Source organism: Malaclemys terrapin, chromosome 5 (genome assembly GCF_027887155.1).
Source record: "Malaclemys terrapin pileata isolate rMalTer1 chromosome 5, rMalTer1.hap1, whole genome shotgun sequence".
Classification (NCBI taxonomy): Eukaryota; Metazoa; Chordata; order Testudines; family Emydidae; genus Malaclemys; species Malaclemys terrapin.
Window position 1 is genome coordinate 894,748 of NC_071509.1, and position 12,132 is coordinate 906,879.

The following is a 12,132-nucleotide window of genomic DNA, read 5'->3' on the forward strand; positions in this document are numbered from 1 at the left end:
ACCCCAGTCCTGGCAGGGGGCGCTGTGGGGACGGGCAGGAGCTGGCTGGGGGGGGAAGCTCCCGGCTACCCTAGTCCCGGCCTGTCCAGCAGGGGGCGCTGTGGGGGGCAGGGCAGAATCCCTGGCTGGGGGGGGGAAGCTCCCAACTACCCCAGTCCCGGCCTGTCCCAGCAGGGGGCACTGTGGGGGTCAGGGCAGGAGCTGGCTGGGGGGGAGCTCCTGGCTACCCCAGTCCTGGCAGGGGGCGCTGTGGGGACGGGCAGGAGCTGGCTGGGGGGGGGAAGCTCCCGGCTACCCTAGTCCCGGCCTGTCCAGCAGGGGGCGCTGTGGGGGGCAGGGCAGAATCCCTGGCTGGGGGGGAAGCTCCCAACTACCCCAGTCCCGGCCTGTCCCAGCAGGGGGCACTGTGGGGGTCAGGGCAGGAGCTGGCTGGGGGGGAGCTCCCGGCTACCCCAGTCCCGGCAGGGGGCGCTGTGGGGGGCAGGGCAGGAGCTGGCTGGGGGGAGCGCCCACCTACCCCAGTCCCGGCAGGGGGCGCTGGGGGGGGGCGGGAGTTGGAGGAGTGGGGCAGGAGCCCAGTGAGGCCATGCGAGGCTGGGGGGCCTGGGCCAGGCTGCCCCGGGGACGGGACATTGCCCCAGTTCTGGGTTTGGAGAGGGGGGGTGCTGACCAGAGCGGGGCTGGGGGCTGCCTTTGGACATGGGGAGCGGGCGGCTGCCCCTGACTCCTCGCGCGGGGCTTCTCCCACGGGGGCCGCTGGAGATTGGGGTCCCCATGGGGGGAAGGGTCCCGCTAGTACCGGCCGAGAGGCTTGCAGGGGGGAGCATCTTTCACGCCAAGCTCAAAGCCGCAGGGACCAAATGGGGAAGGGGAGCAAGGCGGCTGCTAAACACACACCGGGACACACACACAATGACACACACACACACAGTGACACACCCACCCGGACGGACACACAGGGATATCCGATATACACATAGGGTGACCAGATGTCCCAATTTTATAGGGACAGTCCTGCTTTTTGGGTCTTTTTCTTATATAGGCTCCTATTACCCCCCACCCCCTGTCCTGATTTTTCACACTTGCTGTCTGGTCACCCTATATACACACATGCAGCGACACACACCCACACTGGGCTACGTGCAGTTACACACAGAGTGACACCTACACCCAGTGATGCACACCACGGGACACACCGGGACATCACTCATGCAGTGACACACACACACCGTGTCACCCCCACCGATGTGCAGCTCTGAGCTCTGGGAAGGAGACCCCGCCCCCCTTCACAGCACACGAACAAGGGGCGGCCCTGGAACCGTCCTTAATAGACTGAGACCACACACCCCCGGAGGGGGGCTTCCCTGGGCCCCCCACTCCTCTCCCAGCCCCCCAAACCTAGCAGCCCCTGCTCTTCTCCTCGCCCCCTGACCTGAACCCAAGGTCCCTGCCCTGGGCTATACAGCAGGTCAGACGGATGATCACAATGGTCCCTCCTAGCCTTGGTATGTAGAGTATCCCTGGTCCCTGCTCCCCCCTCAGCCCCCGCAATCTCCACACCCTAACCCCCTGTGCCTCTCCTACCCCCAAACTACACTGTCCCTCAATGCCTAACCCCCAGTACACCCCAACCCCCTGAGCCTCTCCTACCCCCAAACTACACTGTCCCTCAATGCCTAACCCCCAGCACACCCCCAACCCCCTGTGCCTCTCCTACCCCCAAACTACACTGTCCCACAATCCCAAACCCCCAGTACACCCCAACCCCCTGAGCCTCTCTTACCCCCAAACTACACTGTCCCTCAACGCCTAACCCCCAGTACACCCCCAACCCCCTGTGCCTCTCCTACCCCCAAACTACACTGTCCCTCAACGCCTAACCCCCAGTACACCCCAACCCCCTGAGCCTCTCTTACCCCCAAACTACACTGTCCCTCAACGCCTAACCCCCAGTACACCCCAACCCCCTGAGCCTCTCCTACCCCCAAACTACACTGTCCCTCAATGCCTAACCCCCAGTACACCCCAACCCCCTGAGCCTCTCCTACCCCCAAACTACACTGTCCCTCAACCCCTAACCCCCAGTACACCCCAACCCCCTGAGCCTCTCTTACCCCCAAACTACACTGTCCCTCAACGCCTAACCCCCAGTACACCCCAACCCCCTGAGCCTCTCCTACCCCCAAACTACACTGTCCCTCAATGCCTAACCCCCAGTACACCCCAACCCCCTGAGCCTCTCCTACCCCCAAACTACACTGTCCCTCAATGCCTAACCCCCAGTACACCCCAACCCCCTGAGCCTCTCCTATCCCCAAACTACACTGTCCCTCAACCCCTAACCCCCAGTACACCCCAACTCCCTGAGCCTCTCTTACCCCCAAACTACACTGTCCCTCAACGCCTAACCCCCAGTACACCCCAACCCCCTGAGCCTCTCTTACCCCCAAACTACACTGTCCCTCAACGCCTAACCCCCAGTACACCCCAACCCCCTGAGCCTCTCCTACCCCCAAACTACACTGTCCCTCAACGCCTAACCCCCAGTACAGCCCAACCCCCTGTGCCTCTCCTACCCCCAAACTACACTGTCCCTCAACCCCTAACCCCCAGTACACCCCAACCCCCTGAGCCTCTCTTACCCCCAAACTACACTGTCCCTCAACGCCTAACCCCCAGTACACCCCAACCCCCTGAGCCTCTCCTACCCCCAAACTACACTGTCCCTCAATGCCTAACCCCTAGTACACCCCAACCCCCTGAGCCTCTCCTACCCCCAAACTACACTGTCCCTCAATGCCTAACCCCCAGCACACCCCCAACCCCCTGTGCCTCTCCTACCCCCAAACTACACTGTCCCACAATCCCAAACCCCCAGCACACCCTAACCCCCTGCACCTCCCCTACCCCCAAACTACACTGTCCTTCAACCCCTACCCCCAGCACACCCTAACCCCCTGTGCCTCTCCTACCCCCAAACTACACTGTCCCTCAACCCCCAACCCCCTGCACCTCTGTGACAATGCGGTTCTGGCAGAACCCAACTGAGAGTGCCAACTCAGGACAAATTGCTCACACAGGGCAGTTACAGCCCAAGGCTGGGGTTTTTCCACCTCTAAGGCAAACCAAACCAGCCAGACTAAGAGGACTTCGGTCTCACCCCACTGGCTAACCACAAGTCTCACAAGCCATTTCCTTAGACACTCCAGTTTCCCAGTATCACCACCAGTGCCACTCGTTATGGGGACAAATGGTTATGAAAACCAATACCCCAGTAAAAGAAAAAGGTTCTCCTGATCCCAAAGGACCAAGCCCCAGACTCAGGTCAATATATAAATCAGATCTTACCCTCAAATCACGCTGCTGCCAATCCTTTAGAATCTAAAATCTAAAGGTTTATTCATAAAAGGAAAAAGATAGAGATGAGAGTTAGAATCGGTTAAATGGAATCAATGACATACAGTAATGGCAAAGTCTTGGTTCAGGCTTGTAGCAGCGATGGAATAAACTGCAGGTTCAAATCAAGTCTCTGGAATACATCCCCCTCTGGGATGGGTCCTCAGTCCTTTGTTCAGAGCTTCAGCTCCTGGCAAAGTTCCTCCAGAGGTATGAAGCAGGATTGAAGACAAAATGGAGATGAGGCATCAGCCTTATATAGTCTTTTCCAGGTGTAAGAACACCTCTTTGTTCTTACTGTGGAAAATTACAGCAAAATGGAGTCTGGACTCACATGGGCCTGTCCCTGCATACTTTGCTGAGTCTGAAGGCATATTTGCCTTCTCACAATGGGTCCATTGTATAGCTGATGGTCCTTAATGGGCCATCAAGCAGGCTAGGCAGAGCTAACACCAGTTTGTCTGGGATGTCACCCAGAAGCATAGCATAAGTTTGCCATACAGACAGTATAGAGCCGATATTCATAACTTCGACTACAAAACTGATACACACATATAGACAGCATCATCATAACCAGTAACCCATAACCTTGTCCTAGACACCCCATTTGACCCCCTTTACACAAGATTTGGGTGCCACTACAGAATCTTGGTTGCAACAATGATCTATATGGTCCCAGTTTATGTCAATAACGTCACAACCTCCCCTACCCCCAAACCTTACTGTCCCACAATCCCAAACCCCCAGCACACCCAACCTCAGCGCCTCTCCTACCCCCAAACCTCACTGTTTCCCAAACCCTAACCCCTAGCACACCCTAACCCCCTGTGCCTCTCCTACCCCCAAACCTCACTGTCCCTCAACGCCTAACCCCTAGCACACCCCCAACCCCCTGTGCCTCTCCTACCCCCAAACTATACTGTCCCTCAACCCCTAACCCCCAGTACACCCCCAACCCCCTGTGCCTCTCCTACCCCCAAACTACACTGTCCCACAACCCCTAACCCCCAGCACACCCCAACCCTCTGTGCCTCTCCTATCCCCAAACCTCACTGTCTCCCAATCCCTAACCCCCAGCACACCCCAACCCCCAGCACACCCCAACCCCCTACACCTCTCCTACCCCCAAACCTCACTGTTCCCAAACCCCTAACCCCCATCACACCCAACTTTTCTGATCTTTCTTACCCCAAACTTACCCCGCCCCAGCTCTTTTCCTTGCCAGCCCCATGAACTCCTCCCCTATACAGGCTGGCCCTGCTCCCCTGCCAGGCCTGAGCCAGGTTGTGGGGTCTGCGGGATGGGCGTGGCCTGTCCCAGTGTGCCAGGGAGCCGTGTGTGTCGCTTTGTTGCCTGTAAGGACCCAGGCTCAGGCCCGCAGGCGCTATGGGAAACAGGTGCCAGCCGGGGGTGCTGTTCCCTGGCCCCTGCAGAGCCGCCCTAGGCTGCGAAGGCTGGTGCTGGGGGAGCGCCCTGAGCGCTGTGACATGATCCAGCGCCTGCCTCCCCCCAGCCCAGGCCAGCCCAGGGGAGTCCAGACACCACGTGGAGGGGGTGGACGACTGGCGGAGGCCAGAACTGGGCCTGGCCCTTCTGGACGGCTGCCCCTGGCTATGTGGGGGGATTCTCCCAAGGGGTCACTGTCAGAGCCAGCCCCGAAATATAGAGCTCCGGCTGCCTGGCCCCCATTAGCCGTGTCTGGCCCAGTCGCTGCCCCCCTTCAGACCGCGGTCAACCCTGATCAACAGCAGCTCTATCGCCGCCGCTTCGTTCTTCGACAGCAATTCAGCGACGGGTCCCTCCGTCCGAGAGGGACTGAGGGACCTGCCGCCGAATTGCCACCGAAGAGCCGGATGTGCCGCCCCTTCCCGTTGGCCACCCCAAGCACCTGCTTGCTGCGCTGGTGCCTGGAGCCACCCCTGGATGGGACCCAAATGAAGGGCGACCTATTTAACCTGATTGTACCAGAGCAACTGTATGAGCGGTGCCCATCCGACCTGAGGCTGTGGTTGAGGGACAAAAAGCCAGAGAACCCGCGACACGCAGGGCAGCTGGCCGACGAGTTTGTGAAGAGCCGGTCAGGGGGTGGCAGGGAGGAGCCCCAAAGGAACAGGCCCGCCGCGATGCAGAGAGAGAGTCACCCGGGTACCTCCCAAAGGGGGAATATGGAAAACACCCTCCCAAGGGGAACATCCGGCATCAGAGCCAACCGACCGGCTTGAGGGGACCAACGGGACATGAGCTGCTATCACTGTGGCCAGAGAGGCCACATACAGACCCAGTGCCCCAGGCTCAAGGACAGACCGAGCAACCGAAACCGCAGAGGGCTAACTGGATAGGGACCCAGTCGGACGAGGGGCAGGCTTCCCAGGCAAGGGGGGCTGGCAGCTTACCAACTGCTCAGGAGAGAGGAGTTTCCCAGACCAGCTTCTCTGGGGAGCTGGATGCTCCAGACTCAAGGTTCTCAGTTTATAGGGTGGGCGCGGGGCTGTCCCTGCGGAGCAAGTGCCTTGTTCCCCTGGAGGGGGATGGAGAGTTTTGCCATGGCGTATATTGACGACATCTGTGTCTTTAACCAGACCTGGGAGGACCACGTGTCCCAGGCTAGACAAGTGCTGCACCGACTCCAGGAAGCTGGGCTGACCTTAAAGGCTGAGAAGTGCAAGGTGGAGATGGCTGAAGTATCGTACCTGGGCCACCGGGTGGGGAGCGGCTGCCTAAAGCCGGAAACCAGCCAAAGTGGAGGTGATCAGAGACTGGCCTGCTCCCCAAACCAAAAAGTAGGTCCAAGCCTTTATTGGGATGGCGGGGTACTATCAAATGTTCGTGCCCCACTTTAGCGCCATAGCCACCCCCATGACTGGACTGGAAGCCAGACAAGGTGGTCTGGACTGAGGAGTGCCAGGAGGCCCCATCTGCTCACTTGCTGGCGTATCCCTCCATGCGGACGGCTAGTTGCAGATATGAGATCTCAGGGGTTTTATCCTGACTCCGGAACCTTTCCCGGTACATCTCAGGAGTCAGCCCAAACTCACGTAGCAGGGCCTTTTTGAATAGTCCGTAGTCCCCTTTCTCTGCCTCTTCCAGTTGGCGGTACAATGCCACGGCTTTGGGGTCCAGTAAGAGGGTAAGGACCCGGAGTCTGTCCGCGGGATCAACCCGGTGCAGCTCGCAGGCCGTCTCAAAGGCCTCCAGGAAGTCATCCATGTCCTCCCCCTCCTTACGTGGGATCCCCTGCTGGCCGGGGGGGTCACGGCGCCTTCGGTATTTGCTGGGCTCCTCCCCACCCTTCCCCTAGGCATAGGAAGGACGGGTCTCGGGAAGCCCTCAGCAGCCGGCTGACCACTCCCAGCTGGGACAGACACTGGGGCCTGCGCTGCATTTGCCAGGCTGCTTCCTTGAGACACAGGGATCAGTTCATTCGCGCGATCTCCCGCCTCCAGGCGGGCAATGAGCTGTTCTTTGGTGAACCTCCCAATGCACAGCCCCCTCTGCTTGCACAGCTCCACCAGGTCGCTCTTAAGCCGCTTGGCATACATCTTCCTGCTGGCCACTCGCAGGCTGGGTGCTCACCACTCCCCACAGAATCGCAGGAAGCCGGGAGTGCAGGACCCTGACTCCCCCACACTCCATGACAACTGGTGGCAGTGGTGGGATCTACTGCACCCCCCATGGACGGCGCTTCCTGCAGTAAGTGACTGGGGAGCAGTAAAACGAAGGGGGATCGACAGGGACCAGGTGGGCTGAAGAGTCAGAGAGACGGTTCAGGGGGCGATTAACCCCTGGGAGTGTGGGACCAGCGAGAAGGACTGTTGCAGTAACAGGGTCCCCCGGGGGGATCGCAGCGAGTGGTCCCAGGGGCGGAGGAGTCTGCAGCTCGACCCTGGCAGAGAGGTGGTGACCTCGAGAAGGGCTGGCACACTAGGGGTCCCCCTGGGAACTGTGGGGAGCTGTGAGCACACAGGCCGGTGAGTGGCCAGCAGGAAGATGGATGCCAAGCGGCTTAAGAGCGACCTGGTGGAGCTGTGCAAGCAGAGGCGGCTGCGCATTGGGAGGTCCACCAAAGAACAGCTCATTGCCCAGCTGGAGGAGAGGGATCGCTTGGATGAACCGAGCCCTGTGTGACGAACTGGGCCTGTTCTTACTGTGGTCTGTGAATGCTGACAGGGGTGTGTGGCTGGATAGTCTGCATTGGGGGGATGGGAGACTGACCGGAGAATACCTGAGCGTGTAACATGAGAACCCAGGAAGGGGTTGGAGGCCAGGTGACACCTTGGCCCGGGAAACTGAACAAAGGCTGTGGGAGGGGTCGCTGAAAGCAGAGTGCTGGAAGCAGGCTGGAGAGATGGCTGGGAGGCAGGGATGGCTCTGACCCCCCAAGGGGGGTGGGCTGGCATGCCCTGGGACCCCAAGCTGGACCTAACTGAGGGGGGCCCTGTTGTCTGTGCCTGCAAGACCTGTCTTGGACTGTATTCCTGTCATCCAAATAAACCTTCTGCTTTACTGGCTGGCTGAGAGTCATGGTGAATCGCAGGAAGGCGGGGGTGCAGGGCCCTGAGTCCCCCAATACTCCGTGACAACTGATGGCAGCGGCGGGATCTACTGCACCCCGTGGACGGCGCTTCCTGCAGTAAGTGACTGGGGAGCAGTAAAGCGAAGGGGGATTGACGGGGACCAGGCGTGCTGAAGAGTGAGAGAGAGACGGTTATTACCCCTGGGAGTGTGTGAGCAGCGAGAAGGACTTTTGCAGTAACAGGGTCCCCCGGGGGGATCGCAGCGAGTGGTCCCAGGGGCGGAGGAGTCTGCAGCTCGACCCTGGCAGAGAGGCGGTGACCTCGAGAAGGGCTGGCACACTAGGGGTCCCCCTGGGAACTGTGGGGAGCTGTGAGCACACAGGCCGGTGAGTGGCCAGCAGGAAGATGTATGCCAAGCGGCTTAAGAGCGACCTGGTGGAGCTGTGCAAGCAGAGGCGGCTGCGCATTGGGAGGCTCACCAAAGAACAGCTCATTGCCCAGCTGGAGGCGGAAGATCGCGCGAATGAACTGATCCCTGTGTCTCAGGGAAGCAGCCTGGCAAATGCAGCGCAGGCACCAGTGTCTGTCCCAGCTGGGAGTGGTCAGCCGGCTGCTGAGGGCTTCCCGAGATCCCTCCTTCCTATGCCTAGGAGAAGGGTGGGGAGGAGCCCAGCAAATACCGAAGGCACAGTGGCCCCCCCGGCCAGCAGGGGACCCTCCCGGCGAAGCTCGCCGGCCAGCAGAGGATCCTCCCGGCGACGTTCGGCATCCGTGGAGCGGAATTGGCTGGAATGGGAGAAAGAGCTAAAACTGAGAGAGCTGGAGGATCGTGAACAACAGAGACAGCATGAACGGGAGGAGAAAGAGAGACAGACAGGAGAATGAGAGACAGAGACAGCATGAAGAGAGACAGCGTCAGCATGACCTGGAACTGGCGAGATTGAAGGGCAGCGAACCCCCGGCTGCGGTGAGTGAGAGGGGACCCGGGACTGCACGGAGCTTTGATAAGTGCATCATGGCCCCATACAAGGAGGGGGAGGACATGGATGACTTCCTGGAGGCCTTTGAGACGGCCTGCGAGCTGCACCGGGTTGATCCCGCGGACAGACTCCGGGTCCTTACCCCCTTACTGGACCCCAAAGCCGTGGCATTGTACCGCCAACTGGAAGAGGCAGAGAAAGGGGACTACGAACTATTCAAAAAGGCCCTGCTACGTGAGTTTGGGCTGACTCCTGAGATGTACCGGGAAAGGTTCCGGAGTCAGGATAAAACCCCTGAGATCTCATATCTACAACTAGCCGCCCGCATGGAAGGATACGCCAGCAAGTGGGCTGATGGGGCCCAGACGAAGGAGGACCTGGTCAAACTGCTGGTACTGGAGCAACTGTATGAGCGGTGCCCATCTGACCTGAGGCTGTGGTTGGTGGACAGAAAGCCAGAGAACCCGCGACAGGCAGGCCGGCTGGCCGATGAGTTCGTAAAGAGCCGGTCAGGAGATAAAAGGGAGGAGTCCCAAAGGAGCAATCCCACCACCACGCAGAGAGAGAGTCACCATGGGACCTCCCCGTGGGAAAATACAGAAAAGCCCCATCAGAGGGGAACATCCGGCATCAGGACCATCCGACCCACTCAAGGGGACCCATGGGACATGGGCTGCTACCACTGTGGCCAAAAGGGCCACATACGGGCCCAGTGCCCCAGGCTCAGGGACAGACTGAGCAGGCCGAACCCACAGAGGGTTGACTGGGTAGAGACCCAGCCCGGCGAGAGGCAGCATTCCCAGGGAAGGGGGGCTGGCAGAGTACCACCTGCTAAGGAGGGAGGAGAGCCCCAGGCTAGCTTCTCTGGGGGGCCAGATGCTCCGGATTCAAAGTTCTCCGTTTACAGGGTTGGCGCGGGGCTGTCCCTGCGGAGCGAGTGCCTTGTTCCCCTGGAGGTGGATGGGAAGGAAGTTTATGGTTACTGGGACACGGGCGCAGAGGTGACACTGGCCCGGCCCGAGGTGGTGGCCCCAGATCGGGTGATGCCCAACACCTTCCTGACCCTGACCGGGGTGGGCGGGACCCCATTCAAGGTTCCCGTAGCGAGGGTACACCTGAAATGGGGGGCCAAGGAGGGCCCCAAGGACGTGGGAGTGCACCACCATTTGCCCACTGAGGTGTTGATGGGGGGGGACCTAGAGGACTGGCCCAGCAGCCCCCAGACCGCCTTAGTTGTGACCCGCGGTCAGAGCCGGCGAGGGGCACTGCGCCCTGGCCATGGGGGGGGTGCCTTGCCTGAGGCGCGGGACCCTAACCTGGTGGGGAGGGAACGCCCAGGGACGCGGCTCAGGGAGGCTGCAGCTTCGGACCCAGCGGGCGAGAAAGAGCAGGTGGCCATCCCCGTCCCAGCTGCTGAGTTCCAGGCCGAGTTACAGAGAGATCCCTCCTTGCGGAAGATAAGGGACCTGGCCGACCTCAATGCGGTACAGACCATGGGACGAGGTGGCCGGAAAAGATTCCTGTGGGAGAAAGGGTTCCTGTACCGAGAATGGGCTCCCCCAGGGAAAATGGAGTCAGGGGGGATCAGGAGGCAGCTGGTGGTACCCCAGAAGTATCGCCGCCAGCTGCTGTGCCGGGCCCATGACATTCCCCTCGCAGGGCACCAGGGAACCTGGCGTACCCAGCAGAGGCTGCTACGGAGCTTTTACTGGCCTGGGGTCTTTGTTACTGTCCGACAGTACTGCGGATCCTGTGACCCCTGTCAGAGGGGGAGGAAGGCCTGGGACAAGGGGAAAACAGCTTTAGGACCCTTGCCCAGCATAGAGGAGCCTTTTCGGAGGGTGGCCAAGGTAAAAAGGGCGGCTCTAAACCAAGAGAGCCCAAAGCACAGACCTCCAGACTGGAGCGCTGGGAGAAGACCACAGCCCAGTTGGAGCCCCAGAGGTACGGGGGTGGGAAAAGGGCGCAGGCCGCATAAACCTTCCCACATGCGAACTGCGAGTGCCATCAAGCACCCCAACTTAAGGGGGAGCGTGAAACTGGAGGGGCCTGGTGTAATTCTCACCAAGGAATGGGAGGGATGCGGGGGCATCCATGGGAACGGGGGTAGGTTCGAACTTCCCCGGGTCACTGGCTAAAGTGACCCTGCTCAGTTCGGTCTCGAAGGGGGGAGAGATGTGACGAACTGGGCCTGTTCTCACTGTGGTCTGTGAATGCTGACAGGGGAGTGTGCTGGGATAGTCTGCATTGTAGGATGGGATCTGCCCGAGGGTGCATACCTGAGTGTGTAACATGAGAACCCAGGAAGGGGTTGAAGGCGAGGCGACTCCTTAGCCCGGGAAACTGAACAAGGGCTGTGGGAGGGGTCGCTGAAAGCAGAGTGCTGGAAGCAGGCTAGAAGGAGGCTGGAGAGATGGCTGGGAGGCAGAGATGGCTCTGACCCCCAAAGGGGGGTGGGCTGGGATGCCCTGGGACCCCAAGCTGGACCTAACTGAGGGGGGCCCTGTTGTCTGTGCCTGCAAGACCTGTCTTGGACTGTGTTCCTGTCATCCAAATAAACCTTATGCTTTACTGGCTGGCTGAGAGTCATGGTGAATCGCAGGAAGCCGGGGGTGCAGGGCCCTGAGTCCCCCAATACTCCGTGACAGTTAGCCAGTCTGTGTCCAAATAGGGTCTTTCCTCTCCTCGAAAGGTGAACGCCATCTCTGCCTAGCAGTCCTTCCTCGAATAGCATCCCGTGGTCTAGGAAGCCAAAGCCCTCCTGGCGACACCATCTTCGCAGCCAGGCATTCACCTCCATGATGCATCTGTCTCTGCCCGGGCCCCTACCTTTGACAGGAAGAATTGAAGAGAATACCACCTGCGCTCCAAACTCCTTCACCCGTGCTCCCAGAGCCCTGTAGTCACTCTTGATCCGCTCAGTGTCACACCGCGCAGTATCATTTGTGCCCACATGGATGAGTAGCATGGGGTAGTAGTCAGAGGGCTGGATAATCCTCGACAATGCCTCCGTAACGTCTCGGATACGGGCCCCCGGCAGGCAGCATACCTCCCGAGATGAAATGTCAGGGCGACAGATGGGCGCCTCCGTCCCCCTCAGCAGAGAGTCTCCGACCACCACTACCCTACGTTTCCTATTCGCAGTGGTGGCAGCAGACTTTCCAGCCTTAGGGGTACGAGGCTTCTCCTCCTTTACTGTAGGGAGTGATTCCTTCTTTCCTGTGTCAAGAAGAGCATAACGG